Source organism: Balaenoptera ricei, chromosome X (assembly GCF_028023285.1).
Source record: "Balaenoptera ricei isolate mBalRic1 chromosome X, mBalRic1.hap2, whole genome shotgun sequence".
NCBI classification, from domain to species: Eukaryota; Metazoa; Chordata; class Mammalia; order Artiodactyla; family Balaenopteridae; genus Balaenoptera; species Balaenoptera ricei.
Window position 1 is genome coordinate 15,121,457 of NC_082660.1, and position 15,030 is coordinate 15,136,486.

Below are 15,030 nucleotides of genomic sequence, written 5' to 3' on the forward strand. Positions count from 1 at the left end.
TTTACCATACAACCCAGAATTTCACATATTCCAAAGAAAAGGAAAGTTATGTTTACTCAAAAACCTGTACACAAACGTTCATAGCAGCTATATTCATAATAGCCAAAGATGGGAAACAACCTGAATGTATTTCAATAGGTGAATGGTTAAACAAACTATGGTGCATCCATACCATGGAATATAACTCAGCAATAAAGAGGAATGAACTATTGATACAGGTGACAACTTAAATGGACCCCAAGGGAATTATGCTAAATGAAAAAGGCAATCTCAAACAACTACATACTGTGATTTGATGTATATAACATTACTGAAATAACAAAACTATAGAGATGGACAGGGTCATTACCAGGGGTTAGGGACTGTGAGAGAGGAGTATGTGGCTATAAAGAGGTAGCACGAGGGAGCCTGGTGATGATGGAAGAGTCCTGTATCATGACTGTGACGGTAATTACTCGAAGTTACACACGTGATAAATTTTCACGAAGCGACACACACACAAATGAGTATAAGTATGACTGGCGATAACTGGCTATATGTGAATAAGCTCTGGTTTTGATATTATACTGTAGTTAAGCAAGATGTCAGCATTGATGGAGGTGGATTGTAGGATGCACAGAACCTTCCTGTACATGTCTTGGCAACTTCCTGTGAACCTGTAATTATTTCCAAATAAAAAGTTTACAAATAAAAATAAGAAAGAATTCTTGACAGTTTACAAAATGATGTCACAAGCATCCTTTGATCTCATACGAGCCTCACAGTAACACAGGAGGATGCATAGAGTAGATTTCAATCCCATCTTACACGTGGACAATCAGATGCAGATAACCTCCGCTTTTATGATCACCCAATCCAAAGCTCTCTCCCCCTTCTCCCCACATAGTAGGCATGAAGTTTAATGTGAGGAATTCAACTGTACCAAAAATGCCCCATTTCTTTGTATTCTTTGAATCAAAGCAAATCAGGCTCTAAATACCCATTCTGTCATGCTTGCAGGAAATCCAATCTTTGGCATTATTGGGTTCCCCCCTGCCTTGCCCTGGCATCACACAAAGATCTGGGAAGCTTCTCTGATACCCAGGAAATAGGCAAAGGGGACCTTCAGTTTACCATGATGGCAGCTACCATCACCATTGTCTTAGTACAGGTGGCATACAGATATCTCCGTATCCAAGGTTCCAAACCTGACCAAGACACGATGCCCTGGGTGTAAAAACCTCCGAGATGCTTAAGGAAGGTACAATTCAGGATACCAGCATCGGCCAAGTTTCCTCTAATGGAGGGACCATGACCTACCTCCCCTACTCCAGCCATCTCATTAAAAGATGTTTTTCCAATAAAATGTTACTTCTTATATTTAATAATTATTTATTATTTACGGTTATAGGAAACAAATTTTAAACAAATTTGCATACATGTTTTGTTGCTGTGATACATGAGAGACTGATCAATAAAAGACTGCCAAGCATAAAAGTATCAATGTATCACATCAGGATAAAATTCTGTGGGGGAAGTGAAATGGAAATATAATTTCAAGGAGTAAAAGGAATGAAGTAAAGTGTCTGATTGTTAAAGAGCTTGTCTTTTACTTTTTAAATGGATGATGGTGGCTGTCACATCATAATGATGTTTTTTTTTAACGTCTTTATTGGAGTATAATTGCTTTACAATGGTGCGTTAGCTTCTGCTGTATAACAAAGTGAATCAGCCATACATATACACATATCCCCATATCCCATCCCTCTTGCAACTCCCTCCTACCCTCCCTATCCCACCCCTCTAGGTGGTCACAAAGCACCGAGCTGATCTCCCCGTTCCATGCAGCTGCTTCGCACCAGCCATCCATTCTACATTTGGTAGTGTATATATGCCCATGCCACTCTCTCACTTCATCCCAGCTTACCCTTCCCCCTCCCCGTATCCTCAAGTCCATTCTCTACATCTGCGTCTTTATTCCTGTCCTGCCCCTGGGTTCTTCATAACCACTTTTTTTTTTTTTTAGATTCCATATATATGTGTTAGCAGACGGTATTTGTTTTTCTCTTTCTGACTTACCTCACTCTGTATGACAGACACTAGGTCCATCCACCTCACTACAAATAACTCAATTTCGTTTCTTTTTATGGCTGAGTAATATTCCATTGTATATATGTGCCACATCTTCTTTATCCATTCATCTGTCGATGGACACTTAGGTTGCTTCCATGTCCTGGCTACCGTAAATAGTGCTGCAATGAACATTGTGGTCCATGTCTCTTTTTGAATTATGGTTTTATCAGGGTATATGCCCAGTCGTGGGATTGCTGGGTCGTATGACAGTTCTATTTTTAGTTTCTTAAGGAACCTCCATACTGTTCTCCATAGTGGCTGTATCAATTTACATTCCCACCAACAGTGCAAGAGGGTTCCCTTTTCTCCACACCCTCTCCAGCGTTCACTGTCTGTAGATTTTTTGATGATGGCCATTCTGACCGATGTGAGGTGAGACCTCATTGTAGTTTTGATTTGCATTTCTCTAATGATTAGTGAGGTTGAGCATCCTTTCATGTGTTTGTTGGCAATCTGTATATCTTCTTTGGAGAAATGTCTATTTAGGTCTTCTGCCCATTTTTGGACTGGGTTGTGCCTTATGTGTTGAGGTGCTCCTATGCTGGGTGCGTTGGGTGTATAAATATTTACACTTGTTATATCTTCTTCTTGGATTGATCCCTTGATCATTATGTAGTATCCTTCTTTGTCTCTTGTAATAGTCTTTATTTTAAAGTCTATTGTGTCTGGTATGAGTATTGCTACTCCAGCTTTCTTTTGATTTCCATTTGCATAGAATATCTTTTTCCATCCCCTCACTTTCAGTCTGTATGGGTCCCTAGGTCTGAAGTGGGTCTCCTGTAGACAGCGTATATATGGCTCTTGTTTATGTATCCATTCAGCCAGTCTATGTCTTTTGGTTGGAGCATTTAATCCATTTACATTTAAGGTAATTCTCGATATGTATGTTCCTATTACCATTTTCTTAATTGTTTTGGGTTTGTTATTGCAGGCCTTTTCCTTCTCTTGTGTTTCCTGCCTAGAGAAGTTCCTTTAGCATTTGTTGTAAAGCTGGTTTGGTGGTGCTGAATTCTCTCAGCTTTTGCTTGTCTGTAAAGGTTTTTAATTTCTCCATTGAATCTGAATGAGATTCTTGCTGGGTAGAGTAATCTTGGTTGTAGGTTCTTCCCTTTCATCACTTGAAATATGTCCTGCCACACCCTTCTGGCTTGCAGAGTTTCTGCTGAAAGATCAGCTGTTAACCTTATGCGGATTCCCTTGTATGTTATTTGCTGCTTTTCCCTTGCTGTTTTAAATATTTTTTCTTTGTATTTAATTTTTGATAGTTTGATTAATATGTGCCTTGGCGTGTTTCTCCTTGGATTTATCCTGTATGGGACTCTCTGTGCTTCCTGGACTTGATTGACTGTTTCCTTTCCCATATTAACTATAATCTCTAATTTCAACTATAATCTCTTCAAATATTTTCTCAGTCCCTTTCTTTTTCTCTTCTTCTTCTGGGACCCCTATAATTCGAATGTTGGTGCGTTTACTGTTGTCCAAGAGGTCTCTGAGACTGCCTTCAATTCTTTTCATTCTTTTTTCTTTATTCTGCTCTGCAGTAGTTATTTCTACTGTTTTATCCTCCAGGTCACTTATCAGTTCTTCTGCCTCAGTTATTCTGCTATTGATTCCTTCTAGAGAATTTTTAATTTCATTTATTGTGTTGTTCATCAGTGTGTTTGCTCTTTAGTTCTTCTAGGTCCTTGTTAAATGTTTCTTGTATTTTCTCCATTCTATTTCCAAGATTTTGGATCATCTTTCCTATCATTACTCTGAATTCTTTTTCAGGTAGACTGCCTACTTCCTCTTCATTTGTTTGGTCTGGTGGGTTTTTACCTTGCTCCTTCATCTGCTGCGTATTTCTCCGTCTTCTCATTTTGCTTAACATACTGTGTTTGGGGTCTCCTTTTCACAGGTTGCAGGTTTGTAGTTCCTGTTGTTTTTGGTGTCTGCCCCCAGTGGCTAAGGTTGGTTCAGTGGGTTGTGTAGGCTTCCTGGTGGAGGAGACTGGTGCCTGTGTTCTGGTGAATGAGGCTGGATCTTGTCTTTCTGGTGGGCAGGTCCACGTCTGGTGTTGTGTTTTGGGGTGTCTGTGAACTTATTATGATTTTAGGCAGCCTCTCTGCTAATGGGTGGGGTTGTGTTCCTATCTTTCTAGTTGTTTGGCATAGGGTGTCCAGCACTGGAGCTTGCTGGTCATTGAGTGGAGCTGGGTATTAGCGTTCAGACAGAGATCTCTGGGAGAGCTCTTGCCGATTGATATTACGTGGGGCAGGGAGGCCTCTGGTGGACCTATGTCCTGAATTCGGCTCTCCCACCTCAGAGGCTCAGGCCTGACAGCCAACCAGAGCACCAAGACCCTGTCAGCCACACGGCTCAGAAGGAAAGGGAGAAAAAAAAAATAAAAAATAAAGTTATTAAAATAAAAAATTAAAAAATTATTAAAATAAAAAAATTAAAATGTACTAAAAAGAAAAAAAAAGAAGAGAGCAACCAAACCAATAAACAATTCTCCAATGATAACAAGTGCTAAAAACTATACTAAAAAAAACCAGACAGACAGAACCCTAGGACAAATGGTAAAACCAAACCTATACAGACAAAATCACATGAAGAAGCATACACATACACACTCACAAAAAGAGAAAAAGGGAAAAAATATATTTATATATAGATTTTAAAAAAAGGAAAAGAGCAACCAAATCAATAAACAAATCTACCAATGATAATAAGCTCTAAATACTAAACTAAGATAAACATAAAACCAGAAACAAATTAGATGCAGAGAGCAAACCCCAAGCCTACAGTGGCTCCCAAAGTCCACCATCTCAATTTTGGGACGATTCGTTGTCTATTCAGGTATTCCACAGATGTGGGGTACATCAAGTTGATTGTGGGGGTTTAATCTGCTGCTCCTGAGGCTGCACGGAGAAATTTCCCTTTCTCTTCTTTGTTCGCACAGCTCCTGGGGTTCAGCTTTGGATATGGACCCGGCTCTGCATGTAGGTCACCCTCTGGCGTCTGTTCTTCGCCCAGACAGGAGGGGGTTAAAGGAGTGGCTGATTCGGGGGCTCTGGCTCACTCAGGCCAGGGGGAGGGAGGAGTACGGAATGTGGGGCGAGCCTGCGGCGGCAGAGGCCAGCATGACGCTGCAGCAGCCTAGGGCGTGCCGTGTGTTCTCCTGGGGAAGTTGTCCCTGGATCATGGGACCCTGGCAGTGGCGGGCTGCACAGGCTCCCGGGAGGGCAGGTGTGGATAGTGACCTGTGCTCGCACGCAGTCTTCTTGGTGGCTGCAGCAGCAGCCTTAGCGTTTCATGCCCATCTCTGGTGTCCGCGCTGATAGCCACGTCTTGCACCTGTCTCTGGAGCTCGTTCAGGCGGTGCTCTGCCTTCTGTGGGCAGACAGGGAAGGAATCCCCCCTCCTCGCTCAGCCCAAAACAATGGTCTCTTGCCCCTTAGGCAGGTCCAGACCTTTTCCCGGACTCCCTCCTGGCTAGCTGTGGCGCACTAGCCCCCTTCAGGCTGTGTTCACGCAGCCAACCCCAGTCCTTTCCCTGGGATCCGACCTCCGAAGCCCGAGCCTCAGCTCCCAGGCCCCACCTGCCCCGGCGGGTGAGCAGACAAGCCTCTCGGGCCGCTGAGTGCCGGTTGGCACCGATCCTCTGTGCGGGCATCTCTCCGTTTTGCCCTCCGCACCCCTGTGGCTGCGCTCTCCTCCGTGGCTCCGAAGCTTCCCCCCCGCCCACCCCCCGTCTCCGCCAGTGAAGGGGCTTCCTAGCGTGTGGAAACTTTTCCTCCTTCACAGCTCCCTCCCAGAGGTGCAGGTCCTGTCCCTATTCTTTCGTCTCTGTCTTTTCTTTTTTTCTTTTGCCCTACCCAGGTACGTGGGGAGTTTCTTGCCTTTTGGGAAGTCTGAGGTCTTCTGCCAGCGTTCAGTAGGTGTTCTGTAGGAGCTGTTCCACATGTAGATGTATTTTTGATGTATTTGTTGGGAGGAAGGTGATCTCCACGTCTTACTCCTCCGCCATCTTGAAGGCCCCCACCCATAATGATGTTTTGATACCAGCAAGTACAGTATGAGTTTTATTTTTAAATATCAATAGTTACAATATATTATTGTATATTACATCTTTTAGAATTACAATATTTAAACTTATAAAGGATTTTAGATATCAACTTTAAAAGTGTGAGGGAATATGTAGTTTTTCAAAATTCTTTTAGAGGACATGCAAGCAGAAAAAGATTTGGAAGCCCACTGATTTAGACCAAAGTTTCCTCAGTGTGGTATTCAATACAGAGACATCTCTTCACATGGAAAACAAGATTATTTTACTTGGCACGATGATGGTCCACAGACTTCACTTGCCCAACATTTACATCTTCCTGCTTCTCCTCCACCATCTGCCCTTTGCCCTGTCTTATTGTGAGACTCCTCAGCACTGACTCTGCAGCCCTCCCCTACACCTTCCCATCTCTACCTCTTACAGTGCCCCTTCCTGGTTCTTAATGCTGCCCTCGAATGGCTTCCTTCTCAGTACCCTTCTTTAACTACTACTGCACTTTAATTCTAGCCCAGTCCTCTGCCTCCTCCAGCCTCCCCATCTCCCTTACAGAACTCCTTCTAAGACTCTTCCCTTCTCTCAGCATTCTAGTCCTTTATGAGTCACAGCCAGTCACAGCCTCAGCTTGCCTACAATCTCTCACCCCCTAGACATTGTTCCCTGGTTATACATGGAAATAGACAAACATCATGAAGATGGTTCAGAAGTGACTGAATCTCAAAAACCACTGCTTTAAACATAATGCATGTGGATCTGAACAAGATGCTTGACCAGTCCCTTATTATATCCACACAGAAAAAATATAGACATGTGGTTAGATAAAAATACAGTGAGGTAGATCCATTTATCTGGAGAGATTTGGAATTAGGTCACTCTAAATGTGATGGCATATGATCAGAGCTGAAGGAGAAAAACAGGCAATAAGTGAGGAGAGTAGAGGATGAAGAGATCTCTGTGGGCTTGGCCAATCAGGGAAGCCTACCTGGAGAAGACAGGCTATGGTTTGGGTGTCAGCCACTGCCCTGTTGTAGTTCTATCTCAGCTGTCTCCAAAGGTCACCCAGATACATTGGGTTATTCCACCATTCCTCAGAGCTTGCACATGCCAGTCTGGGATTTGTAGATGTCCTCCTGATACTCTTCATTGAAATACCTGGAAATGATAAACCCGTTGGTATTCAGTGACAGTCTCTGTATCAGCCAGCTATTGCTGCATAACTATTACACAATCACAAATATTTCAGTGTTCAAAATAAGCATTTATTTCTCACACACCATTAGTTTGCCTGGGGCCCAGAAGAACTAGCTTGAGTTCAGCTGGAAGGCCCTCCTTCAAGCTATAGGTCCACTGGGATTGGTTCCTTGTAATGAGCTGGGCTCTAGTCTCTCCCACATGGGTTATTCTTGGGCCTAGGCTGAATAATCAGAACCCAGGGGAAGCTCTTCTCATGAACATGGCAAAAGCATGAGAGAGGGAAAATAGAAACATGTGAGGCCTCTTAAGGCTTTGGTTCAAAACTGAACTTGTGCTGCTTCTTCCCCTATTCTGTTGTCCAAAGTAAGTCTCAAGGCCAAGCCCAAAATCAAGGGGTCGGGAAACCCATTTTGCCTTTTGTAAGAGAAGATGCAAAATTACAAGGCAGAGGGCATGGATACAGGGAGGGATGTAGAACTGGGGCTAATTAAGCCAACTTCCCACATCTTCCATCTGCTTACTTGGACCCTGTGGGGCTCCTGGGCACAAAAGCCTTTCTGTGTCCCCCATTTCTTGTTTGTAGGAAGTAGGCTTCATTAAGCCTCCACGATTTTCTGTGAGTTCCAAAGGACAATTCAAACAGCTGCTAATCAGGCAAGGGAGGTGATGTGGAGACAAGGGAGAAGCAGTCAAAAAACAACAGTGCAGCCTTGGGGCAGGGTCCTGGTTCCTCCTCAAGGGATATACGTAACAATATCTTTGAGCTCTTCTGCAGAACTAAAACCCCCACTAAATGGAAGATGTTAACTGCTTGAAGAAGCATTCTTCATTTCAGAGAGAAGGTCACAGTTCAATAACCTCAAGAACCACAAAAGTCCATCATGAGACCACCTGACGCCAGACGATCTCTAGACTGAATGAATGCAGGCCCTGCACACACCCTGATCCTTATCAGCAACCCTGCCCCTTGACTATAAGACTTCTCACAGACCCTCCCAGGTTGGGACACACAGCTTTGAGGACATTAGCACTCTGTGGCCCCCTTTGCCCGGCAAAGCAATAAAGCTATTTTTTTCTACTTCACCCAAACTCTGTCTCCGAGACTTAATTCAGTGCTGGCGTACAGAGGCCCATTTTCGGTATCAGACCCAAAGAGCCCACCCAATCATCTGGCCTCATTCTCCCTGGGTCTTGTCAGGACCCCAGGATTCTTGCTGTGCCTTCCCCTAAACCCCATTCCACAGCTCTTTCCATGCCAGGGAAGTTGGCTGCCAGAGACCTGACTCCATCACCAGCTCTTTCCAAGAACTATACCTTTGTTTATGATCCACTCCATCTCCCATCTAATTGAAGTCCCAGGTAATGATGCTATCTGCACTTAACACTGAATATCAGCAATTCCCATAAGCCAAAAGTCAAGCCACTTCCCTAGCCAGGATACAGTCTCCTTATTTCCTTTGTGTTGCTAAAAATCAGACCAGGGACAATTCTGTGATGGATTCTGCCTTCTCTCTTCCCTGAAGAAACTCTACCATATATTCTGTTTACCCCACTTTTTTTGGTCTCAGACCCTACTGGGACTCAGTCATCCCCAGCTGGGCCCCAGCCATCCCCAACTGGGCCCCCTCCATGCTCTAAGGCCAGTGCCGTTTTATAACGTATGTGTGTTTATAAGTTATGGTCTGTTGGCACTTGGCCTCCATTCCCACCTCCTTCCATTGTGTCTTACTAAACTAAGAAATCCAGAAAGCTAAATACTATATTTCTCAGACTCCCTTGCAGCTAGGCTTCTGTACATAGACAGGTGTCACCAATAGGAAAGAATACATGAGGCAGAGATCATCTTCCTGCTTTTCTGCCTTTAAGCAGAGATGTGGAGTTTCTGAAGCAGATTTCCAATGTTTCATTTGCACCTCTGGGGTGTCAAGAAGTGCATCAGTGGTGGCTTCCTGGACCCTGGATAGTGTATTCCAGCAGCAGCCTCTGACCCTCCACCTTCCTAGTTGTGACAGAGGTAGGATTTCTTTGGGTTAGTCAGTTCTGTGATACCCTGGCAATCATTCCTGTTTGTCCAGCCCTTCCAACAATATGGTAAGCCCCTTATTCTCTGAACTCAAAACCTTTCTATTTAAATACCTAAAGGGGTTTCTGTTTCTAGCACTGAACGCCAATAGCTACAGCATGGTATCTCTCTTGGGCTTGAACTACAGTAGCACCCATATAAGTACCACAGGTTTTCCAAAAAGAATGATATTTATTGCACCCCTGTGAGCAGAGGTTTTCTAATAAATGTTGCCCAGACAGCATTTTTTACTCAGCTGAGCCAGGAATAAAAAAAGCAAACGCCTTCAGAGCTTTAGTTAACAAAGAAGCAAGAATGCATCACCACCAGGCCTAAGGGAGCCAGCCTCAGGCTGCTCCCATCCTAACATCTTCATTTCCTTCTGCTTGGCTGCACCTTGCCATGCGGCCTCCTCAGATGCCCTTGAACTCTCCAGGCTGATGCTAGGAGACACGAGACCATTCCTGTCAGACCACATGGACAATGCCAAAGGTTAGTCACCACCCACAGATACTCGTCAGAAATTACAAGAACAGCTTCTCTGTAATAAAGACGGGGAAAGATGGGAGGGTGGAGAATGATTAATGGCCCCTTCATAGTTGATGGGAAGCAAGTGCGATCTGCATTTTGGGTGTTGATGTTTTCTCACACAACAACATTCCCACATGGTAGCAACCTGGGAGATAAAAACAACAGCCTTGTTTGGGAGAAAGAAGGGGGTCTGTGTTCTTCAGCTGCTTTGGAAGAGAGCATGCATTTCGGGAAGTGTTGCCATAGGGGGCCAAAGGCTCCCGTGGTGTTTGGCAAAGCTGGAGGCTCTGGAAAGTCCAAAGGTGATATATTTAATAGGCGGCTGGTTTTCTTTCATCTTCATAGTAAGTGTCTAATCCCAAAGGCAAGACACAGCAGGTAAGATGAGATGAAGTCCCCATCACACTTTGCAGCTGAAACTAAGAGGGGAGAAAGGCTGAAAAACAGCAGCATGGGATTCTGCTTCTCTAAGAGGAACTGAAAGAAACACAATGAAGGCGGAGCTGATGGCGAAGAAGGAAACAAAGGAATAGAAGCCACAAAGCAGGAATACACTAGCAGGATGCAGACAAGGGACCCATGTCCAGTGAAGGGAGGTGAAGCTGCAGAGGGGGATGCAGGGCCACGAGGGAAGGCATTTCAAGATGTACCCTCTCCACAGCCATACTGGCTGGAAGGCTTCTGAACACTGGGAGCCTAGTGTTAAACTATGATTTTTTTTCAAGGTGGAAGAACACAAAAATATCTGCTTAACACTTCCCCAGCACTCAGCAAAATGCTTAGAGGTGAAAAATTAGGCAAAAGAATGTTTCGATTTTTACCCCCTGATTATAAAAGTAACACATGTCCACTGCAGAAAATACAAGAAAAAACAAATATTCCATGGTCCCACCATGAAGATATAACAGCTGCTTTGCTATTATCTTCTTCTCTGTGTGGATCTTTCTGAAAAAAATGAGACATCCAGTATATGAAGTTGTATATTCTCATTTCATCACTAAGTATTGTACTGTATTTTCCCATAATACTAAATATTTTTAAAAACATACTTTTCAACTAAATTAATATTTCTTGTATATAAATCTTTTGCAATTTTCTGATTATTTTCTTAGGATAAATCCCTAAAAGCTGAATTACTATGTCAATGGGAATGTTTACCTCTAAAGCTCTTATGCTTATTGCCAATTGTTTTACAAAAACTTTGCATCAATTTCCACTCCTACCACAATGTATAAGGGTGCACTCAAACCGCTTTTTGGTTTTTGCTGTAAAAAATCACCAGTCTCAGGCAATGTGGTGCTATTTCGGAAATATGTGAAGAAACCTGAAGTTTTGGTCCTGGTTCCGCTATGTGTATTTAGGAAAGTTTAGTTCACCTTTGCATGCCTCAGTTATCTTTTTTTTTTTCACAACTTTATTGGAGTATAAATGCTTTACAATGGTGTGTTAGTTTCTGCTGTACAACAAACTGAATCAGCTATATGTATACATATATCCCCATATCCCCTCCCTCTTGAGCCTCCCTCCCACCCTCCCTATCCCACCCCTCTAGGTGGTCACAAAGCACCAAGCTGATCTCCCTGTGCTACGCAGCTGCTTCCCACTAGCCATCCATTTTACATTTGGTAGTGTATATATGTCCATGCCACTCTCTCACTTCGTCCCAGCTTCCCCTTCCCCCCTGTGCCCTCAAGTCCGTTCTCTACATCTGCGTCTTTATTCCTGCCCTGCCACTAGGTTCATCAGTATCGCTTTTTAAAATTCCATATACATCATGCCTCAGTTATCTTTAGGAACACTTCAAGCTCCAACATTCTTTGAAATTATGTTTTCTTAACAAAGAAAGATAACAGAAAGTGTCATATTTTATCCAATTAGTACAATATCAAATATTAGTATTAAATGAATGCATATGTTACTGAAAATCTGTTAGGCATCTGTGGTTGGTAGAATTTAATACTCCTGAGAATAGTCACTAGAATAAGCTATTAAGGGAGGGCTTTGTATCTGTTTTGGTCACTATTATATCGCCATGACAAAATACATGCTGGGAACATACGGGGTGCTCTATAAATATATGTTTAATGCAAGAATGAATTCATGATGAAAGTTTTATTAACTAGATGTAGCCAACCAATATAGCCAATATGCCCTTGGCCCACCTGAAGGTCATCCACAGCTTTGGTGGACAGTCCCCACACACACTGGCAGATTGCAGCCTCAAGCACCTGGGTCTCTCTGCCTGAGGACTTTTCTATGGCCATAGGAGCAGTCTCTGTCCATGCAGGGCAAACTAGAATAGAAGCGCTGGGGAGGTAACACCCCCAGGAATAACTCTCAAATAATGAGGGCTGGGAGTTGACAGATAATACCCCAACTTCCTTGCTCCCTGGTGGGATGGTTCTGAGTTATGTTCTGCGCAATCTTTCAGAGGATCCTTAGCAGGACTGAGCCCAGTTGCCCACAGCAATAACCCTCTCATCAACACACCCTCTTTTCCTTGCTCCCTCCCTGTGCTTCCTGGGATCACCTTCCAAATCAACAACTTGCATCTAAATCCTCATCTCAGAGTCTAGCTTTGGGGGAACCCAAACACTAGAGTTGACGTTTGCAAAATTATAAGTGTATGATTTGAAAATATGTCCTCCTTTTTACAAGGAACACACACCCCATCATTTTACTTCCTGGAGGCAGGAAGTAGAGTAGTAAACTCACTTAGAGGCAGCGATGTAAGTGAGATTTTGTGACTCTATGTGTGTCCAGAGCAGCCTTGGTCTCAAGGTTGATTTGAGAACAGATGCCAGGAAAGAGGGAAGGCAGCCAATTATTTTTAGAGAATTAAAATTGAAGAGTTAAACGTAGCTCTAAGCTGAAGAGGAATCAGAACCTGTTCTCCTCTGCCCTGGGGAAGACCTTGGCACCAGGATGCCAATCACCATACATCACCTGTGTGAGTTATTGGAACAAGGCAATGAAGGCTCATTATTTTTCTGAGTCCCTCCAGCTGTTATCACAGTGCTAAACAAAAAGAAGGTCTTCAAGAGTAGTTGACTGCTTGAAGCACCATTTGGGTATTTGGGTACTACTATACAGCAGGTGTAGAAACCACTGTATATCAGTCAGGATTTTATTGCAGACAATAGCATTCTAGCTAGGAAAAATTTGAAGGATACAGAGAATCTCTGAAAGACCAGAAAACCAGTTTAAAGGTTATGCAGTAAAGAACAATGCCACAAATTTCACCAAGGACTGGTCTGGTAGAGACACTCCTGCCACCTCCTGGGCAGCATCATAACAGCTGGTATCACCCACCCACTAATGCTGAATCTCTGCCTCACTGCTCCTGGAAGCTGGTGCTGCCAACCTCAACCTCATGGATTCATGCAGTAACGCTGGCTGCTTTCACATCACCTCAAATATGGCCTGTGTGTGTTTGATTGGCTGAGCCCTAATCCCTACCTGCAAAGGAGGTTGGGAGAGTAAGAATCTCATCCATTGTGGGGCAGTTTCCAAATATAAGAAAGGTGTTCAAAGGTGCTAGGTCAACAAGGATTTCCACTACACTTCCTTATCCGTCACTCTCCAGCGCCCTCCCCTACTGCCATAATAGCAGGTCCTATCTCTGACTACCTGTGAGCTCCAACTTACATTTGCCTAGCTGGTGGCCTCTTAATACAGGTTACATGCTGAGCACCCAGTCCCACAGAAGAGGTTAGAGGAAGTGCCTCAATGTGTGATGAAATTCCCAAGGTCTCTGTGATCAGGGCCCCTGTATGAGTTCAAGGACACATCCCTGCTACCACCCAGACCAGTGCTGCCCAACAGAAATACTATGAGCCACAAGCACATGCCACACATGAAATTTAAAATTTGCTAGTTCCCACATTAAAAAAAGAATAAAAAATCCAGTGAGATTCATTTTAATAATACATTTTATTCAAACTAATGTATCCAAAAATATTATCATTTCAACAGGTAATCAATATAAAACAAAACTTTAATAAGATATATGATCTTTTTTTTTAATACTGAGTCCTCAAAATCCAGTGCAAACTTAATAATTATGGCACATCACAATTCGGACTAACCATGTTTCGAGTGCTTAAGAGCCAAATTGGCTGGTGGCTCCCATACTGGACAGTGCAGTACTCCTTTTGGGATGGCAATGCTTGAGCTGTGTCCTCCTCCTCTTCAGCTGCAAGCCACCTGCCATACTTGTGGTCAGGGCAGCCCTTCAGAGAATGGGTATCTCTACACTGCAGTTAAGAAGCGCTGCATGATTCTGTTTAGGAGTTAAGCACAGAAGTTTCTCACTCCTGGTCCTCAGTCATCCTGGCTCCCTGAGCACTCTACAACCCTGTTCCCTCTCTACTCTCACCTGCTGTTAAGTACTCCATGGACTGGGGACATGGGGGAGACAGGCAAGGCACTCACTTTGGGTTTAAAATTTAAAGGGATGTCAAAAAAACTCAGTAATCAAGATAAACATTTTAATACAACATTTCTAAATTAAAATTAATGCAAAAATTCATGATGAAAATAATATCAAAATTTTAAATAACAGGCTCCACCAGGGCTGGGATTGGGGCAAGGTGAGGAAGGTGGGCAGTGCAAGTAGAAGGACTGTCCTTCTTCTTTCCTTTGCCTCAAGTGGCTCTCAGCGTCACTAGATAATGGGGCCACTTTTCTAGGACTTTCCTAAGTGCTCAATATGTATTGCTGGGTAATGAAATAAATGAATGAGCAAAAAAAAGTCCTTTCCGAATAAAAAAGCACTTTATTATTTAGGCTCAAATTCAATTTTAATGAAAAGCAGTAATACATTGCTTTGACACAATTACAATCAAAATCTCACTGGAGGGACTTCCCTTGTGGCACAGTGGTTAAGAATCCGCCTGCCAATGCAGGGGATACGGGTTCGAGCCCTGGTCTGGGAAGATCCCACATGCCGCGGAGCAACTAAGCCTGTGAGCCACAACTACTGAAGCCCGCGCACCTAGAGCCCATGCTCCGCAACACGAGAAGCCACCGCAATGAGAAGCCCACGCACTGCAACGAAGAGTAGCCCCCACTCGCCACAACTAGA

At 43.5% G+C, this 15,030-nt stretch overlaps 1 protein-coding gene across 6 annotated transcripts in view; it reads right to left on the minus strand.

The window, feature by feature from the left end:
• The window catches only part of RAI2 (retinoic acid induced 2), a 397,723-nt gene that overhangs the window by 310,573 nt on the left and 72,120 nt on the right, over positions 1–15,030 (minus strand). For 5 of the 6 annotated variants that reach the window (XM_059911407.1, XM_059911406.1, XM_059911408.1 and 2 more), the window contains one exon: positions 7,140–7,309. The exons of the other annotated variant lie outside the window; for it this stretch is intronic. The gene's annotated coding sequence lies outside the window, so the exon portion shown is untranslated. The remainder of the gene's footprint in view (positions 1–7,139; positions 7,310–15,030) is intronic. 6 annotated transcript variants of the gene reach the window in all.